The sequence below is a fragment of the Caretta caretta genome, chromosome 10 (genome assembly GCF_965140235.1).
Source record: "Caretta caretta isolate rCarCar2 chromosome 10, rCarCar1.hap1, whole genome shotgun sequence".
NCBI classification, from domain to species: domain Eukaryota; kingdom Metazoa; phylum Chordata; order Testudines; family Cheloniidae; genus Caretta; species Caretta caretta.
Window position 1 is genome coordinate 64,206,873 of NC_134215.1, and position 19,468 is coordinate 64,226,340.

Below are 19,468 nucleotides of genomic sequence, written 5' to 3' on the forward strand. Positions count from 1 at the left end.
GACAATGAGGAGTTTCTAAAGATTGCAGTTCATTACTAAATTAGGATTTACCTTGCTGGTGTTTAGAATTTTAAAAATTTCTTTCCAGTTAGACTCTTTAGTTTTGTATGTGACAGGAGAAAGTACACATTTAATGTTTTTGTTTTATTTTAATTGAAATGGTGGATTTCTTTTTATCCTATGCATTAATTTAATGTGCTGCAAGTCTTTTTAACAGATGTGTATTCACTAGGAGATTGAATGTGTTGTCACTGCTTTACAGGCTGGCAGACGGTTCAACTCTCTAAGCCTGTTTCTGTCAAATGAATTTTCTTGGATTGTCTGTGCATGTGCAAAGCTTCAAAATGTCGTAATTACCTCTTTAAAGGGGAAAAAAAAGAGAAGAAACCAAAGCTAAAATTCAGCCTCCGATTCTCATTTAATATATAAAGAAAATTGTATGGTTTAAAGGAACCACAGAAGACAGAGCAGAAATGTTATAACATGAGCAATCAAGATTTTGAAAATGCTGAATAGGAGTTGTTGCTGAAAAATCAGACTGCAATTTAAGACTTTAAATATGTACAAATAAATGTAAGAAAAACTAACATTAAACTTTCACACAAACTTGCTATATCAATTATCAACATAATCTGAATGTTTGATGGACCAATTTGCAGGAGCTTTGGCCATGGCGTTCTCATTAAAGTCAATGGGCATCCCTCTCCTCATGGTACGTCTGCAGGATGAAGCCCACGGTACGTTTTAGTATTAGAAATAGTTAATTTCATTTCAGCACTGTTTTATTTATCTAAATAGTATCCCTAATCTGTCCACTTAATCTACCTAAAAGTGTTTGTTCTGTATACCAGAGCATTAGCACGTTATACAGAACTCGTCGGTTTTTATAAAGGGGGGGGAGGTTTTGATACATCTTGTGCCTTCTGAGACACATTCAGTTTTACAATATTGTTATCTATGTGAATTCCTATTGTAATTTAATCCCTCCCAAAAATAGTTGCCAGCTCTATTAGTCAGGAATCCATAGAGGGTACAAATGTAAGATCTTGATAAATAGACAATATTTCATAGAGAATTGTGAAAAACACTTTGCAAGATTCATGGCATGAATTAAGGTGCTAGCTGATTAAATTTTGCAGCTATCTTTTCAAAGAAAAGAAAGCAAATCCTTTGTAAAATAAATCTAGAGACCTTAAAGAATGATACTGGAGTATTTTAAACTCAACTCCTGAGATTCTGAAGTGCCAATACTACTTATAAATCAGAACTTTCTTCCTAGTATTCAAGACAATGTATTGATGCCAAGGTTGGGGACTTCATGGTTGCCTTTTCGCCAAAAAATGCATGAATACCAAAGAAAGTTCTCTAACACAAGCTGCAAAAGTCTCTTACCAGGAGGTGTCACTGCAGTTCAATATGAACTATTGAAGTATATCTCTCGGGACAAAATAGATTCAAGGTCTCATCAGACATGAATGCTCATGTCATCAGATACAGCGATGTGCTGCCAGTGTTTAAGAAAAGGAGTCCCATAATTTCCTCCTCTGCCTCTTTTAAACCTTGTGTACCATGTGCCTTCAGAAGGGAGAGTGAGTGACTATGGAATTTTTTCCCATTTAAAGAAGGGTGCTTTCTGCTAACCAAGAAAAAAGACAGCACTTCGTGAAGAAATGTATATTAAGTGCACTTGCTAGATTGACACTTTGTTCCTCAAAAATATACTTAGTGCAGTGATTGTATAGTGCAACTTTCGAGGTAATATGAAGTGTGTGAGAGAGAGAGAAGACCTTGTAGAGATAGTATCTTGGTGTATCCTCTCCTGGGGATTTTTTTTATATACACCTGACACTTGATGTAATCTGATCCATTCCCTTGACCCTATTCATTCTTTCAGAATAGTTACAGACTTTAATACAGGGCTGCTATGAATCCCTGAAGCAATTCCCAAAGGTTATGTTTGGAGTTACGTTATAGGAAAATCATTGTAGACCTTGGGTGAAATCCCCATGTACAAAGGGAGTGGAGCTAGGGCCAAGTTCTAGCACTGATTCATCTTATTTCTCAGAACAGTTCTCACAATCAGTTTTACTCTGAGCTTAATGTATATTTCGTGTAGCCTGCTAATGAGGTGAAAATTTCTTAATTATAGCAGTCTGTGGAGTATGTTTATGGCTCTTATTTGTCTATTCTCTGTTTATGGCACACAATAGTTCAGGCGCCTCTGTAGCTGTAATATTTTAGTGTAATCAGGTTATTGGGTTTAGTACAGGGGCAACTGGGTGGGATGAAGTGGCCTGTGATGTGCAGGAAGTTAGACTATGTGATATGGTGGTCCCTTCTGTCCTTAAACTCTGTGTGTGCAAAAAATAATAATCAGCCTGGCTGGGTTCAAGCAAGTGATCTACAGGTAAAAGGCAAGATTCTTTCCTCTGTCAGTTTCATATGTGATTAAAATGTCTATCAACTATTTTCATAATTATTGTTTGTATAAAGTCCTGTGTTCCAGATAACCAGTTGTGGGTTTTTTAACCTAGTTTTTTCATAAAGAGCTGAATCCTCCCTTGCTGAGTCAGTGCACAGGGCAGACTAAGTGGACCAAGTTTGCTGTCCCTTGGCTGCCTCCACTTGGCTGCCATGTCTGGAAAAGGGAGAGGAAAGTGGCCTATTGTGGGAAAAGAGAGGATGAGCAAGTCTCCCATGCTATCTCCCCAGTGCACCTCAGATAGCTCTAATTTTTAATCAAATACATCTTAGGTTCCCTGGATGAAGATTCTCTCCTCTCCCTAAAAAGAAAAGGAGTACTTGTGGCACCTTAGAGACTAACAAATTTCCTCTCCCTGTTGCTGCTCCACAAGATTTTCTTTTGCCCTGGGGCTGCACTAACAATGCTGGGAGAGAGGGGCTGCCCAAAATTCATGGATGACTGGGGGAGGGGGGCTTAATTTACATGAAATCCTTGTCCAACCACTTCCAAACAGCTCTGTGTCTTGCTGCAGTGGAGGAGGGTTAGCATGTATCTGTGCCTCTTCTTCACAAAGTCTTATTGTCCTTACAGCTAGTCAAGCTAATGCAGACACAATGGGAAGTAGGAACTAATTAGCCGCAAACATCTGTGCAACTCAGCTTGATGATTTGGCCCAAAGTAAAGGGAACTGCTGGACCCATGGGAGTTGCACCTGTGAAACAGAGTAGAGTTTGTCTCTCTCATGTTAATTGCATGACATTTCAGCTTGTTTCTTGGAAACAAATTACTTGTATTCAATGGCCATTTGTAGCACTCAGTGTATATGTGAAGGGTCTCAATAGATTCCTGGAGCTATCTATAGAATATTCTCATAGGTGTTAATCTGCAAACTATTAAAAAACTAACAAATAAAATTGAAAGTGAACATTATGTAATTACTCTTAAGATTCAAGAGGTTTCAATTAACAATTGTTTGGTGATCAATATTTCATTACACTACTGAACTAGTCTATAATGTTTTTGGAAACAATTAGTATTAATTTCTCATAAAGAACTTTCATTAATTAACTGATCATACTTATTTACTGACTTAATAAAAATTCATGTGACAGGAATTGTCCAGCATATTCAGCAATCATTTTTATTAACATAAGTGTTAAAATGCTTTCTTTTACAGTCTTCCTTTGATTGTTTGCAAGTACAAATATAAAGCAGTGTGATAGAATCAGTCTCTTCAGCAGGTATCCTTATTAAAATCATATATATGGCTAACCAGGAATTCCTTAATTTTTTTTTTTTAAACTTAGATCCAGCTTAGAAAATGACATACATGTTCCTTGACCTGCAAATTCAGGAGCACATATAGGCACTGCATTAAATAAATTCTTGCTAGAATTAGCCATATTTGTGTGTTGTGGGGGGAACCCTATAAACCAGGGGTGGCCAAACTTACTGACCTTCTGAGCCACATACAATAATCTTCAGAAGTTCGAGAGCCACACCTGATGTGGCTCGGGGCTTCAGCCCCACTCCTGCTGAAGCCCCGAGACCCTCCTTGCTGCTGGGCAGAAGCCCCTACTCCACCACCCCACTGCAAAGCAGAGGTCCTGAGCTCTCCCCCCAGTCTGGCAGGTGAAGAATGGGGCGGGAGTGGGGGGTCGGCAAGCCACAGTTTAACAGTAAAAGAGCAGCATCTGGCTTGCGAGCCACAGTTAGGCCTCCCCTGCTTTAAACTGATGTAAAATCTGTACTTAAAGTGGGCTCCACCTATGTGCAGCTAAAAGAATTCCTGTCTTGCTCATCTGTTTGGTGGAAAAGTTATGTGACTTTGCATTTCATGAATGCTCATTTGTTCTAATTTACATCCAGACAGTTTGTTTCTACATTGTAGCTTTGTTTAGAAGAATATTTCAAGAACCAGAATTAAAAACAAGTATACTCTATAAAGTAAATTTCAAAGTAAGAACCATTAAGGATGTATGACATGGATTGTATAAATCTCCACTATATGCCTGAAGTGTGTATGTTGCAGTGAGGTTATTTATTTTATTCTTATAGACTAATTTGTCTAGTAAAAAGGGTTATAACATTTGCCAGGCTGAGAGGGGGGAAAAAACAGAATGAGAATGTACATCCAGGGCCAGTATGTTTGCAGACTTCACTATGACCTTGGTTTCAGCAGGTATCCTCATGGATGCTCAAATAAATTGGTTAGTCTCTAAGGTGCCACAAGTTCTCCTTTTCTTTTTGCGAATACAGACTAACACGGCTGTTACTCTGAAACCAGGCAAAGGTGTCACTCAGGAGTTTTATCACAGAGACAGCCAATATTTAAGAAACACAGGAGAAATTTCCTTTGTTTTTCATGCTGTGCCACAAATACACTGCAAGCAGAATGAACAGGAGAATGATTCCTTTAGACTCATACAGACTGTGGGGAATGGGGGGAGGAGAGTCATATCCCTTTGCTACCCACAATGGAAGAAATGCTTCTGCAACCAAGTTACTGTTTACCCGTGTAGGAGGCCTGAACAAACTGTTCATGTTGTAGTGGGTTTAACTGGCACAAACATTTGCCCAGTACACTATACACTTTGTCAGAGATTGATCTGTTGGAAATAGAGTGGAGGTGTACATTGGCAAGATCGCGTAGGCAACGTGCACTGCCATTGCTTCTGCAGTGCCTGTGTTGTACATAAATGCAGATTTCAGGGCCTGAGTATCCTCTCACTTGGACCTTATCTGCACACAAAAGCACTGATTTAATTAAACATGTTTTTAAAAAAATTAAACTGGTGCAAACCCCTGTGTGGATTCTCTTATATGGGTTTGAAATTTGTCTTATTGATTTAGCTTGTACCATTAAATTTACTAATAAAGCTGGGTTTAACCCAATAACAGTGGTCAAACAGGATTTTGTTAAATACATCAGTTTAAAAATGCACATTTTAGCCTGGCCTATACACAGAGTTGTGTGTGTGCTTGTTCATTTTTGTTACTGGTGCAGAACCCTGTGTGGTTACTCATATTAGTTTAAACCTGGCTTCTATGGGTTTAGCTTGCACCAGTAAACTTACAGGTGCAAGCAAAACTGATGTAGCCTCTCTCAACCCAATATAACTTTGTCCACATGGGTTTCTACCAGTTTGGCTAAATTGGTTTGAACTGATTTTGGTTAAACCAGTGCAGCTTTTGTGTAGAGACAAACTCTGTTCATATCGATACCACTTTGTGTATAGGCAAGGCCTTATATTGGTTTTATATCAGAGTAATTCCATTGACTGCAATGGGATTACTCCTGCTTTACAGTGGGAAGACCTTCACATATCCATGCTGTCAATCTCTCAACTTTCACAATCACGCAGTTTACTTCTGCCATCCCCCTCAAAAATGCATTTACAATTCCTGAAGGAGAATTATTGCTGCATTTTCTCCTTTTGCATATGCAGAGTCTTTGCTACTCATATGTCCTGGACACACCACAAATTTAGGACTGCTGCTGTAGTTTCTTATTTTGAGTCAGTCAGTAGTCAAACAATAAAGATACTTAAATAGATTTTAATAAATGCTAAATAAGGGTGTTTCAGAAGTAGTAGTTATCCATTGGGTACCATGATCAGAAAAACAAAACAAAATAACTTTGGGCACTTTAATATTATTATGTATTTGTTTTCTATAGCCAATGTATATTTAAACAATAAAGCATGACAGGGAGTATATTTCAGAGGCATGAATATACACTTCAGGCATATTATGGATGAAGGGAGAGCTAATTTAACTTCCTGAGTAGTGCAATAATCTTTTTAGAAATGCATTACCTGATATCTTATTGCAATTACTAAATAGTAATTTTTAAAAAATCCTAAAAGAGCTGTACTCTGGGATTTACTTGGGATTTTGATACGTTTGGTATCAATGGCAGCTCGTAAGAAAAGATACATTTACATTCTGCATTCTAAAGCTATTTGCTTCATTCATATTGACACTAGCATGCAGTGAGGTAATAGCTAACAGAAGCATCAAACCACAAAATGCATATGCAACCATAGTCAGTAGTCCCAGTGCATTTTTCCTATATACAGTATCCATAAATTACTTCTTCGTTTAGCTTTGCTTAGAGTAAATTATATGTTTGAAGTTGAAAGCCGGCAGAAACCATAATGCACTACAAGCCCAATTTGTTTTTAGCATGACTGAAAAAAGCTTTACTAACAATGTACAAAGAATTTTTTTAAATGTACCTGATTTTTTTTCAGTATAAAACATCACATCAAACAATACATTAATATGATATTTAGTGAAATTTTTGGGTATACAAAAAGTGCAGGATCAGTCTGATTGCATCAGGAAAAAAAGTAATAAGCCATGTTTTATAGGAGAGTGTTTGTTTTTTAACTAAAAAAAACCCAAAACGATCTATAATCAGAGGTTTTAACATCTGTTCTTCTCCAATTGTTTTCTTACAGACTACTGTAAAATATTACAGAAGAAATCAAAGGCTTATTAAAATTCTAGTAAGAAGGTTTTTGTTTCATTTTCTGGGAATACAAAAAGCTGCCTTTAAATAAATGTTAACAAATTACATTATAATATCTTATAATTAATTTGTGTCTTAAAGGAAACCTGCTTGAGATTATTGAGTCTTCTCAACTTTCTTTTGATAAAGTCTAACCTTCCTCTCAAAAATAGACAAATGGGAAAGAACAGTGAGCATTAGTCATACTGTTTTTTGTGTGAAATAGAAGTTTGTTTACTTGATATAATGTTTTAGTTGTTCTCTCTTTGGTGACAACCATAGCGGAGACAGAAAACCTTGACAGAAGGGTTAAAGACTGTACTATATGTACAAAATTGGTGGCTACTGTATGTAAACAATTCTCAGTTACACTTCATGCAAGCATACTTTAGCGCTCTAACAAACTGATACAGTAGTAATAGAAGCAAATTAGTGGCTGGTACTCGGGCTGTCGTGTGTCTATGTATGTATAAAAAAGTGTGTGTGTGTGTGTATATATATATATGTATAAAAAGGTTTGTGTGTGTGTGTTTATATATACGCATCTGTGATCATACAAATTGCTATAGATCAGACTAGTATCCAGTCTCTGACTGTGGCCATTACCAGAGGCTTCTGGGTAAGTTTCAAGGAAACCCATAGTGGGCAATAATAAAATAACCTGTTCTAAGGGAAAGTTTCATCCTAATCCCCATCACTTAGTGGTTAGTTTAGGTCCTGGACCTTGAGGGAATACATACCTTCATATATTAAATATATATATATTTTAAACCAGACCTGGGTATCTGTGGGTACACTCCTTTATTTATTTAAATGTCTAATGCTTTTCTGAATCTGTGACCGTAGGCACCCTGGTATTCACACACTACACACTATTGCAATAATATTTGTACAAAATATTTCTTATGAATTATTGTATGTAAGCTAATAACATGCTGGTTATTAATATTGCAAAATGTGTGTGTTAATGGTATATGTAAAGTCATGAATTCCCTCTAGATGTTACTAGAACATGTTTGACTAGACAGCTTTGCCTAAGTAAAGGTGATAAATAAGTCTGTCCTAGATTAAGGAATGTGGGTTTACCTCAATTTACGTATTGGCAGAAAACAAAGCTATCAAGCTAAACCAGCAGGGGTAATCCTGCTCCTGAACTCGGGATGTTAGATGGGGTGGGATCTGAGTTACTACAGAGAATTCTTTACTGGGTATCTGGCTGGTGAATCTTGCCCACATGGTCAGGGTTCAGCTGATTGCCATATTTTGGGTCGGGAAGGCATTTTCCTCCACGGGAGATTGGAAGAGGCCCTGGGGGTTTTTCGCCTTCTTCTGCAGCATGGGCCACGGGTCACTTGCTGGAGGATTCTCTGCACCTTGAAGTCTTTAAACCATGATTTGAGGACTTCAATAGCTCAGACACAGGTGAGAGCTTTATTGCAGGAGTGGGTGGGTGAGATTCTGTGGCCTGCATTGTGCAGGAGGTCAGACTAGATGGTCATAATGGTCCCTTCTGACCTTAATATCTATGAGTCTATGAGACGCTGAGAATTAACATGGCTCCTGCATCCCAAAGAGATGCAGGAGACTGAGTCCTCAGGAGGTCTTCCTGACTTGTAAGACAAAGACATCCTTTGTTTGTTTTATGTTTACTATAAACCAATTCAGTGCTCTGTTTGAAGGGAAGGGTGGAAAGTGAAATTAATAACCTGTGATGTACTGAATCTTTAATGAGTGGCAAACTTAATATCTTCTGAGAATGCACAGTAGGGTAGGGGCTGTGCATTGCAGAGAAACATCTCAGAGGCTGGAGTAGAGTGACTTTTACCTGCTAGGTGAGGTTTGGATGGGGAGAGCCTTGAGGAGTTTGCTGGTGAGGAAGACAGATTGATATGGTAAGGAATTGACACACAATCCAGTTGTCAGCAAAACTCACACTTGCTGAGGCAGAGTGGTAAGAGAGTCAGTCACAGCTCTGGATATCTTGGCCTCAGTTATGTCTTGTGATAATACGTTCCACAAGTTAGTTGTGCAGTATGCAAAAAATGCATTTCCTTATGTCTGTATTAACTTTTTTCCCTTCCAATTTAGTTGAATCTCCCCTTTTTCTTGTATTATAAATAGGAATACCTGCTTTGCCTTATATGATTTCATTATTCTGTATAATTTGATCATGTCCCCTCAAACTCTTCATCTCCTCATAAATATTCCCAGTCTTTTAAATACTTCTTCCATGCCTCTGATCACTTTTATCACCTATCTCTAGAACTCGTTTCTACTTTTTTATATTGTTGACTTGTGGAATGACATTATAGTATGTTAAATATTGATTTAATCTCATTCATTTTACATCCTAATATTTTATTTGCTTAAAAAATGTTTTCCCTAAACATTGAGCGAAGGCTTTCATTGAGCTGTCGAAAATGATACTCAGGGTCTTTTTCCTGTGTGGCTGCAGTTCAATTAGAACACCAGAAATATGTAATAGTCATCCATGTTATTCCTTCCAGAGTGAATTACCTTGCATTTATCTACTCTGAAGTATTTATTTTCCATAGTGTCTTGTGCTCTGATTCCATCATATCTTCTAATCTAAGCAGGGCTACATCAGCATTTGGATAAGAGACTTCTGAAGAACATATGCATGCTGCAAAAGTGGTACAGATGATTCAACAGAGACAGTGAAGACTGAATCATATCTTGAATCAATGCCTCAGCATAAGGTTAAGGAGCACTGTGCTGCCAAAGGTGCTCTGTTTTGGATATGTAAAAATAAGGTCCTGAACACCTGTAGCCATTAAAAATCTTGTGGCACCTTTAGCAAGTAGTGGGATATTAAGACCAGTGACCAGGCCAAATATTAGTTTGGGTTATCTGTCTACATTCCCCTACAGTTTCAATTGGATTCAATATTCTTTATCCCTTTTCCAAACAGCTGTATAATGTGTGTCCTGCCTCCTTTATGTAATTTGGGCCTTTCATCTCTCTGTGTTGCATATGCACAGGGGAGTATATAGTTCTGTGTTTGTAAAATATTTCAGGATCTTTGGGGATGAAAGACAGCATATAAATGGAGGAATATTATTATATACTCTGAGACCCGATTAAAGCCAGCAGAAATTGGTGGCTGCAGAAATTCTTATTCAAAGAGGGTTAAACAATCAAATCAGCTCCATCTAAATCCTATAAACTATATTTTGGTAAAAATATTAAATCAGAAGGTTTTTTTGTATTCTATGTGAAGTCTGAGCAGAATTTAATTACTAAAAATGAGGCTACTATAGCAAATATACGGATGCATATCAAATTCATTCTCTAAACTGGGTGAGGACTATTAAAATTGTTCTACAATTTCAAAATCAGATCTTTCTTTTGGGAAAAAAAATCATAAAGGGTTGAAATTTATCAAATGTAATTAGCTATAGCCTGGAGTGTTGATTATTTCCTTTTCTTTGGCCAGCTGTAATTCATTTACTGAATACCTGATGATATTACAGTTGCTGAAGGAGCTTATGAGGAACTCGCATATTGCTAAACGCTTGAGTGCTAAGAGATTTTTTGGAGCATTTAAAATAAAAGGAGTGGAAGAGAAAAATAAGTCCCTGGGAATTATGAAAAAATTGTGGGCACAGGCATCCCACATAATCCATCCTAAAATGCTTCTATATTGTACTTTTAACTATGGAATGAATATTTTGGCAATTCTCCCAAAGGCTATTAGTTTGTCTGTAAGTGGTAATTCTTCTTCTGGCATGATGCTGCCCCTCCTAAAATTAGTTTTAATGTTTTCAATACTATACACACACATTAATTATTCTGTGTCTACACATATATACATAATTAATTGTTTACGTTTCTCTCATATATACATGCGCACACATAATTATATACAAAAGAAAAATACAAATTTGGGTAATAATTCTCAATGTAGATCCAGAGATTCCAAAGCCAAAAGAGACCATTGTGATCATCTAGTCCAGGGATCCCCAGCCTTTGGCACATGGCCCGCCAGGGAACGCCCCTGGTGGGCCGGACCAGTTTGTTTACCTGCTGCGTCTGCAGGTTCGGCCGATCGCAGCTCCCACTGGCTGCGGTTCGCCGTCCCAGGCCAGTGGGGGCTGCGGGAAGGGCGTCCAGCACATCCCTCGGCCCGCGCCTCTTCCCGCAGCCCCCATTGGCCTGGAAGGACGAACTGCGGCCAATGGGAGCTGCGATCAGCCGAACCTGTATATGCTGCAGGTAAACATACTGGCCTGGCCCGCCAGGGGTGTTCCCTGGCAGGCCACGGGCCAAAGGTTGCCAATCCCTGATGTAGTCTGACCACCTAAATAACATAGGCTGTAGAACTTCCCCAAAATAATTCCTCAAGCATGTCTTTTAGAATAACATCCAGTCTTGATTTTAAAATTGTCAGTGTCATAGAATCCACCACCACTCTGGGTGAATTTTTCTAATGGTTAATTACCCTAACTGTTAAATGTTTTTGCCTGATTTCCAGTCCATATCTATGGGTTTTCTCAAGTGTAGGTCATTGTAAAGTCTAAGCAGAGGATATACAATTGACATCTGAAAGCATTTGTGTAGCTTCGAATTTTTCAAATTTCAGACCTGTCCCGCAAATAATGTGGATAGTTGGGGTTTACTTTGTATATGCATCCACGTATATTTGAGGTTGAAGGAACCTGGCCAATTTTTTTTTCACATTGCTGGAGTTGCACTGGTGTAAATCCACCCCTTGAGAACAGTAACTCCCACAGGGAGGTAGAGGGAGGTTTGAGGTACATAGGGGGCTGCTGAGCAGAAAGGGAGTAGGCATCTGTGGTGTAGGGATGAGGCTCCTTTTCCTCCACATCTGCACATTTATCCGAACTTCCTCAAGATTTTATCAGCCCAGTACTCAACCAATTTACATAGTCTTCTGGGGCTTACGTGACCATACTTTGTGGTAACCTGGGACCAAGATTGGCACTATGGATTGTTTAGCAATACACAAGTAATTTTTATATGTGCGAGTCTTCTGAATTTTTAGTAAGGTTGTCACAGTATTTATTGATTTATAAAAAGAGCTCATAAGAATTTAGATCAGATTAAAATATCAAAATTATTGTCCTATACTTTACATGTAATCAACAGGTGCCTTTTAACGTTTTGTCCACTGCGGAGACCCAGTGAGCAAAACAGCAGAGTTCTAATTTCTCTGTTTAGAGATCGTTTGATATGAGCTAGTGAGGAAGCACATTTATAGAAGAACGGAGGTGAATAAAGAGGTAACAGTTGCTGTTATAAAGCCAGTAATTGTCAGTGCAAGGTGCTACAGCTCAGCTGTTATATAACACATTTCTTAGCCTACTAGGAAGGAAATTATACAGCAAATATTTAAGTAATTCCCAAAGGAAGTAGGTGCAAGTCCATAAATGGGTGCATGTCCATTGACAGGAGTCAGTGGAGGTGCACATGCTGATACCAGTGCTTAGTGTTATCTGTGAAAGTGTTTTTTTTTATTATTATTATTTAGGGCTGGATTGTGACATTGTGATCTACTCAGTAAAAAAGGTTTTGGTGCATTGCTCTGGAGGGAAATTGTGACTTGGAGGACCACAATCTCTCTCCCAGCTGCTCCAGAGAAGTAAATTGCTCTGGGTCTATACCAGCACAGCATATGCATACACTGCCTGATATGCCTGTACAGTTATGCTGCTGTGTGCATTGGGAGAGTTAGAATTTAAAGGCTCCACTGACTCCCATCTCTTTCCACCCACCTGGTGTAAATAAAGAATGTAACAATTCTCTGCGTCCTCTCCCACACTGTGACACGAGGAGCCAGCATGAGTGGCATAAGGAGGTACTAACTGGGCTGCAGTTCATCTAATTTGTTCCTTTAATTTGGCTTTACAATAATGTGGTTCTGAGTGAAAGAAATATAGATTAAGTTGTTAATAAATTAATTGTTGACAAATGCACCCTGGAAAGAACTATATGAAATTCTCCTACTTATTGCCTATTTCTCTGCAGCCACCTGGAGCAAAGTCTTACACCGCAGAACTCTTCCAGAGAGCAAATAATTTTTGATCCTCACTGAGCTGGAATAGTATCTATTAATAGTGGATTGGACTGAAGAATTTATGGGTTTAAAGGTAGAGGAGGCCTGGGATTATTTTAAATTAAAGCTGCAGAAGCTATCGGAAGCCTGCATCCCAAGAAAGGGGAAAAAATTCATAGGCAGGAGTTGTAGACCAAGTTGGATGAGCAAGCATCTTAGAGAGGTAATTAAGAAAAAGCAGAAAGCATATAGGGAGTGGAAGAAGGGAGGGATCAGTAAGGAAAGCTACCTTATTGAGGTCAGAATATGTAGGGATAAAGTGAGACAGGCTAAAAGTCAAGTAGAGTTGGACCTTGCAAAGGGAATTAAAACCAATAGTAAAAGGTTCTATAGTCATATAAATAGGAAGAAAACAAAGAAAGAAGAAGTGGGACCGCTAAAAACTGAGGATGGAGTGGAGGTCAAGGATAATCTAGGCATGGCCCAATATCTAAACAAATACTTTGCCTCAGTCTTTAATAAGACTAAAGAGGATCTTAGGGATAATGGTAGCATGATAAATGGGAATGAGGATATGGAGGTAGACATCACCATATCTGAGGTAGAAGCAAAACTCAAACAGCTTAATGGGACTAAATCGGGGGGCCCAGATAATCTTCATCCAAGAATATTAAAAGAATTGGCACAAGAAATTGCAAGCCCATTAGCAAGAATTTTTAATGAATCTGTAAACTCAGGGGTTGTACCGTATGATTGGAGAATTGCTAACATAGTTCCTATTTTTAAGAAAGGGAAAAAAAGTGATCCAAGTAATTATAGGCCTGTTAGTTTGACATCTGTAGTATGCAAGGTCTTGGAAAAAATTTTGAAGGAGAAGGTAGTTAAGGACATTGAAGTCAATGGTAAATGGGACAAAATACAACATGGTTTTACAAAAGGTAGATCGTGCCAAACCAACCTGATCTCCTTCTTTGAGAGAGTAACAGATTTTTTAGATAAAGGAAACGCAGTGGATCTAATTTACTTAGATTTTAGTAAGGCGTTTGATACTGTGCCACATGGGGAATTATTAGTTAAATTGGATAAGATGGGCATCAATAGGAAAATTGAAAGGTGGATAGGGAATTGGTTAAAGGGGAGACTACAACGGGTCCTACTGAAAGGTGAACTGTCAAGTTGGAGGAAGGTTACCAGTGGAGTTCCTCAAGGATCAGTTTTGGGACCAATCTTATTTAATCTTTTTATTACTGACCTGGGCACAAAAAGTGGGAATGTGCTAATAAAGTTTGCAGATGATACAAAGCTGGGAGGTATTGCTAATTTAGAGAAGGACAGGGATACCCTACAGGAGGATCTGGATGACCTTGTAAACTGGAGTAATAGGAATAGGATGAAATTTAATAGTGAGAAGTGTAAGGTCATGCATTTAGGGATTAATAACAAGAATTTTAGTTATAAGCTAGGGACGCATCAACTAGAAGTAACGGAGGAGGAAAAGGACCTTGGAGTATTGGTTGATCATAGGATGACTATGAGCTGCCAATGTGATATGGCTGTGAAAAAAGCTAATGTCATCTTGGGATGCATCAGGAGAGGTATTTCCAGTAGGGATAAGGAGGTTTTAGTACCATTATATAAGGCACTGGTGAGACCTCACCTGGAATACTGTGTGCAGTTCTGGTCTCCCATGTTTAAGAAGGATGAATTCAAACTGGAACAGGTACAGAGAAGGGCTACTGGGATGATCCGAGGAATGGAAAACTTGTCTTATGAAAGGAGACTCAGGGAGCTTGGCTTGTTTAGCCTAACTAAAAGAAGGTTGAGGGGAGATATGATTACTCTCTATAAATATATCAGAGGGATAAATACCAGAGAGGGAGAGGAATTATTTAAACTCAGTACCAATGTGGACACAAGAACAAATGGATATAAACTGGCCACTAGGAAATTTAGATTAGAAATTAGACGAAGGTTTCTAACCATCAGAGGAGTGAAGTTTTGGAATAGCCTTCCGAGGGAAGTAGTGGGGGCAAAAGATCTATCTTGCTTTAAGATTAAACTCGATAAGTTTATGGAGGAGATGGTATGATGGGATAACATGGTTTTGGTAATTAAATATTCATGGTAAATAGGCCCAATGGCCTGAGATGGGTTTTTAGATGGGGTAAGATCCAAGTTACCCGGGAAAGAATTTTCTGTAGTATCTGGCTGATGAATCTTGCCCATATGCTCAGGGTTTAGCTGATCGCCATATTTGGGGTCGGGAAGGAATTTTCCTCCAGGGCAGATTGGAAGGCCCTGGAGGTTTTTCGCCTTCCTCTGTAGCATGGGGCACGGGTCACTTGCTGGAGGATTCTCTGCTCCTTGAGGTCTTCAAACTACAATTTGAGGACTTCAATAGCACAGATATAGGTGTGTGGTCTTTTTTAGGAGTGGTGGGTGAAATTCTGTGGCCTGCATTGTGCAGGAGGTCAGACTAGATGATCATAATGGTCCCTTCTGGCCTAAATATCTATGAATCTATGAATCTTGCTCCACAGGAAATCCTTTTGAAGTCAGTGGAGGAAGGAGGTTGTAAAGAGTGTCAAAATCTTGGTAAACTAGACTTATTTAATTCAACCACAAGGAAGTGTCTTTCTCTTACTGTAAGGAATCCTCTCTTCTTTGTCCCAGAAAAGATCACCTACATCTGAGGCAACCCTATGAATTCCCAGAAACAATAAACCAAACCCACATCTGGAAATATAGTGCCTCTATTGCAAGAATTTGGCCTCTTTACACAAGAAGTGATCTATGCTCTCAAGCATACTACTTGTGAATCTGATTCTTGACCTTTCTTGCTGTGAAAGTGAGTAGGGAACAATGTCTAGGCCTTTGATTAACAAAGACTGTTAGTACTTCCTTGGACAAATGAAATCTAATTCTAAAGAAGTCATCAGTACATATAGTGAGTTTCCTGCAATTCATAATAGTTGGAAAAACAACATACCATAAAATTCAATAACTTAACCAAGAGTGGCTTGTCTGGCATCATAACAGTGCTTCTGATCCCATGTAAAACGTTCCAAACGTTTGCCCACATGTGATGAGGTTAACAGATGTGATGTTTGCATTATTTAATACTTTCTAGAACTTTAGATACTCTGAAGGACATAATAAGCACAAGGGGTTGCAAATATTCTTTTGTGCTTTGCAGGATACAGAATTTACCATCTCAATATTCTTGAAGCAGTTTTACCTGAAATAATGTGTCATCAGTGACCTTACTGCACTGCAGGTAGCATGCTGGTAGCCAATTGCTATACCGAAATGGTGCAATGGTGCTTCCAGAACTGGTATCAAAATAAGGCCCAGACCTGAAGAAAAGCAATATGTAGCTTATAATCTTGTATCCATTACCAAAACAAGTTGGTCCAATAAAAGATATTACCACACCCACTTTGTCTCATCAGAATGAGGGTGAATTCAACAAACTGTGAAAAAGCAAAATAAATGGAAAAGTGTTGTTGGCTTAGAATATTTAGTACTCTGCATTGTCAAGAAACAACAACATCCATAATATTCTATAAAGCAATATTATAGATTTCACTATTTCTTCCCATTTATGGACACTTTATTCACACAGCTAAATGACAGATTTGTAGCTTTGTTTTCCAGCAAATACAGCTACAGTGAACTTGCACAATCCATTCAATGCTACTTTCCAAATTTACCTGAAGTTAAGCATTAGTTGTGAAATCCTGGCTGAAGTGAAGTGAATGGCAAAACTCTGACAGCAGTGGGGCTGTTATTTCATCCCAGGTCTCTGTTGGGTCTGAGGGATAGAGTTCAGTACTGGCAAGGAAAGAAGCCTGTACCACCCAATACCATTACTGAAACTCTGACTGAACATGACCTGGTATTCTTTGCCATTGCAAAAAGATATTTGATATTTTTCCTGTGACTACATCTACCGGAGGATGTGGGGTTTTTTTCCCCCACTTCTGTTCACCTTTAGAACTATCGATGGACTGCTGGAATTGTGTAACTTTAATGCTTGTTTATTGAAACCCAAGTCACTAAAAATCTGAGAGAAAATACAGTTTACTAATTTACAACACAGCCAGCATCTTGAAGATTGATTGTATAGGGCATTGTTGGCATACCTTTTACTTTCTTTCATCAAGATGTCGCTAACACTTTTTTGGGGGGGGGGGTTTCAGTGTCATTTATCTGCATACTAGCTCCACCCACCCTCCGCTACACAATCCTAAACTGACTTCTCATAAAGCAGAGTATTGTATTTATAAGATAAAACAAACCAGTTAATATTGTCAAAACATTTATCAACCTTTCACCTATTAGTCAAATGCAAATTAGCAGAAATGTTTTTGCTAACCACAGCTACCATCAGGAACTGTATTAATAATAATAATAAAAGATAATTTAACAGTACAATTGTGTGAATACAACAGCTCTTTCAAACAGCTCATGCTCGTGACTTTGACTGAACCATTCTATTAGTTCCTTACACATTTCCAAGCTTATTTAAAACATAATCAAAATAATGAAATAATAAACCTTTATAATAGAAAGGAAGATCCTATATGTTTGTAACATCATTGCATTTATATGCTGGTCTATTAAAACTCAAAGCTCCCTTTGTACATGGCATGTTTTTTGTAACTCAGAAAAAACCTATAATGGGTTACATTTTTCACATGGAAAGTTATATACAAAGCTTCCATTAGTGATGACGTGTGTTGTGTGAATTACTCCATGTGCATCATGCTGAAAATGTGGTTTAACAAATCAGTGTAAGCAATTAAAAATGAAGCAACAACAAGGCCCAGGCCACCTCCTTTTTCATGTTCAATGAAGAAAGAAAATGCAGAAAAAGAAAGTTTAGTGCTCTAGTGCAGTTTTTCTTCTCTTCTGGTTGGTAAAACAATTTGTGCATGCCTTTAAATGAGCAAATATAACATTTGAAGGAGTAACTATAGCAGATATGCACATAGATGCTGCTGTGTGTGTTGAGAAATATTTGTTTTAAAACTCCATATAAATAAGTACTGCATTTATCCAGCAGACCAGAAGAGTTCCTAATGATGCACGTTATTTAAAACTACAGGAACTGCCTAAATCCTTGAGGATAGATTCTTCAGGGGAAAAGGGTGTTACAGGGAGCCAGCTGTACAGCTTCCTGATCTTCACTGTCCATCTTCATGATAGGCATTGTGGAGCTCTGCTCTGCCATTTCCTCTCGCCCCTACCACACCCCATTACAATGATGGTTTGGCAAGCATCTGGCACAGGAGGTGACTCTGGCATTTCCATTTTCTTTTCAGTAGCATAGTTCATCTATGCAAGGGAAATGCTCCACTGGCCTTCCTCAGCAAGAATATGACCACTCTATGGTGCTTGAATGCTCCAAAGCAGCTATATGCTATCAAAGAATCCAGTTTTCCAAAAAAAAAAAAAAAAAAAAATTCAAAGTTGCCTGAATGCTCAGTGGACATGAATAAAGGTGGGCTGACAGACAAATATGAGGTAAGAAAATGTAGGATGAAGGCAAAGGACTATGTTGAGAGGAGAAGTGAAGGAGACAGTGAGGAAAGAAGGAGGAGGAAAAGAAGTGAAAAGGTTAAGGATGGGAAAGAGAAAGTTGTGGAGTGGGAAAGAATGTGAGGATAGGAAAGGAGGAGAGGTAAAGGAAAGACTTTGAAGTGAAACCTGTGAGAAAGAGAACAACAAAGAGCAAAAGAGGAAATTGAAGGGGAATGGTTATTTCAATCTCTTGAGTTAATAATTCCCGTTCGTTATTTTTTCCCTGAAAGCTTCTTTTTTTAAATCAAAGAAATTAAACTGAAAATGTATCTAAAAGATTTAGCACGGTTAAAGTGGCCAATAAAAATCAGGAAATTCAGAGTTAACACTGACACTGTCATCCTTACATATGCTATTGTTGGTGATTTTTTGCATTATTTTCCTTATCAGTATAACACAGTTTGTGTCTCCTATCAAAAATAGGACATGGTTCCCAAATTGATACAGCAATTACTTCCTTTATCACTCTGTGTTAGACTTTGCTTCAGGTACTTTTAAATGAGAATTCCTGAAATCTTGAAATTAAACCACTGGTTATTAGACATGATATTTCAAATCTCACACCTGGAGCAACTCCTTTTCATATTACATTTATGATAGGCAGTTCCTTGCATGAATAATAGAAAGGCCTTGAATGAATTCATAGAGGCTTTTGCCTTGGGGAGAAACACTAGGTTAGGTAGATGACTCCGAGTATGATCCTTTGTCTGTTGACATCACTTTTAAACTTTTTTCTTCTGCAGTCTGTGGCAATGTGTATTAAATAAATGATAAACGCTGTTTCTCACAAAGAGCCTGCTAACCATTTGAGCCACAAAGGACACTTTCCAGGTAGTTGAGAGGTTAATATCTATGAATTATTTAT

General features: G+C 38.2%; 1 protein-coding gene across 14 annotated transcripts in view; it reads left to right on the plus strand.

The window, feature by feature from the left end:
- The window catches only part of SEMA6D (semaphorin 6D), a 289,642-nt gene that overhangs the window by 10,544 nt on the left and 259,630 nt on the right, over positions 1 to 19,468 (plus strand). For 10 of the 14 annotated variants that reach the window (XM_075133095.1, XM_048866514.2, XM_048866525.2 and 7 more), the window contains exon 3: positions 660 to 737. The exons of the other annotated variants lie outside the window; for them this stretch is intronic. The gene's annotated coding sequence lies outside the window, so the exon portion shown is untranslated. The remainder of the gene's footprint in view (positions 1 to 659; positions 738 to 19,468) is intronic. 14 annotated transcript variants of the gene reach the window in all.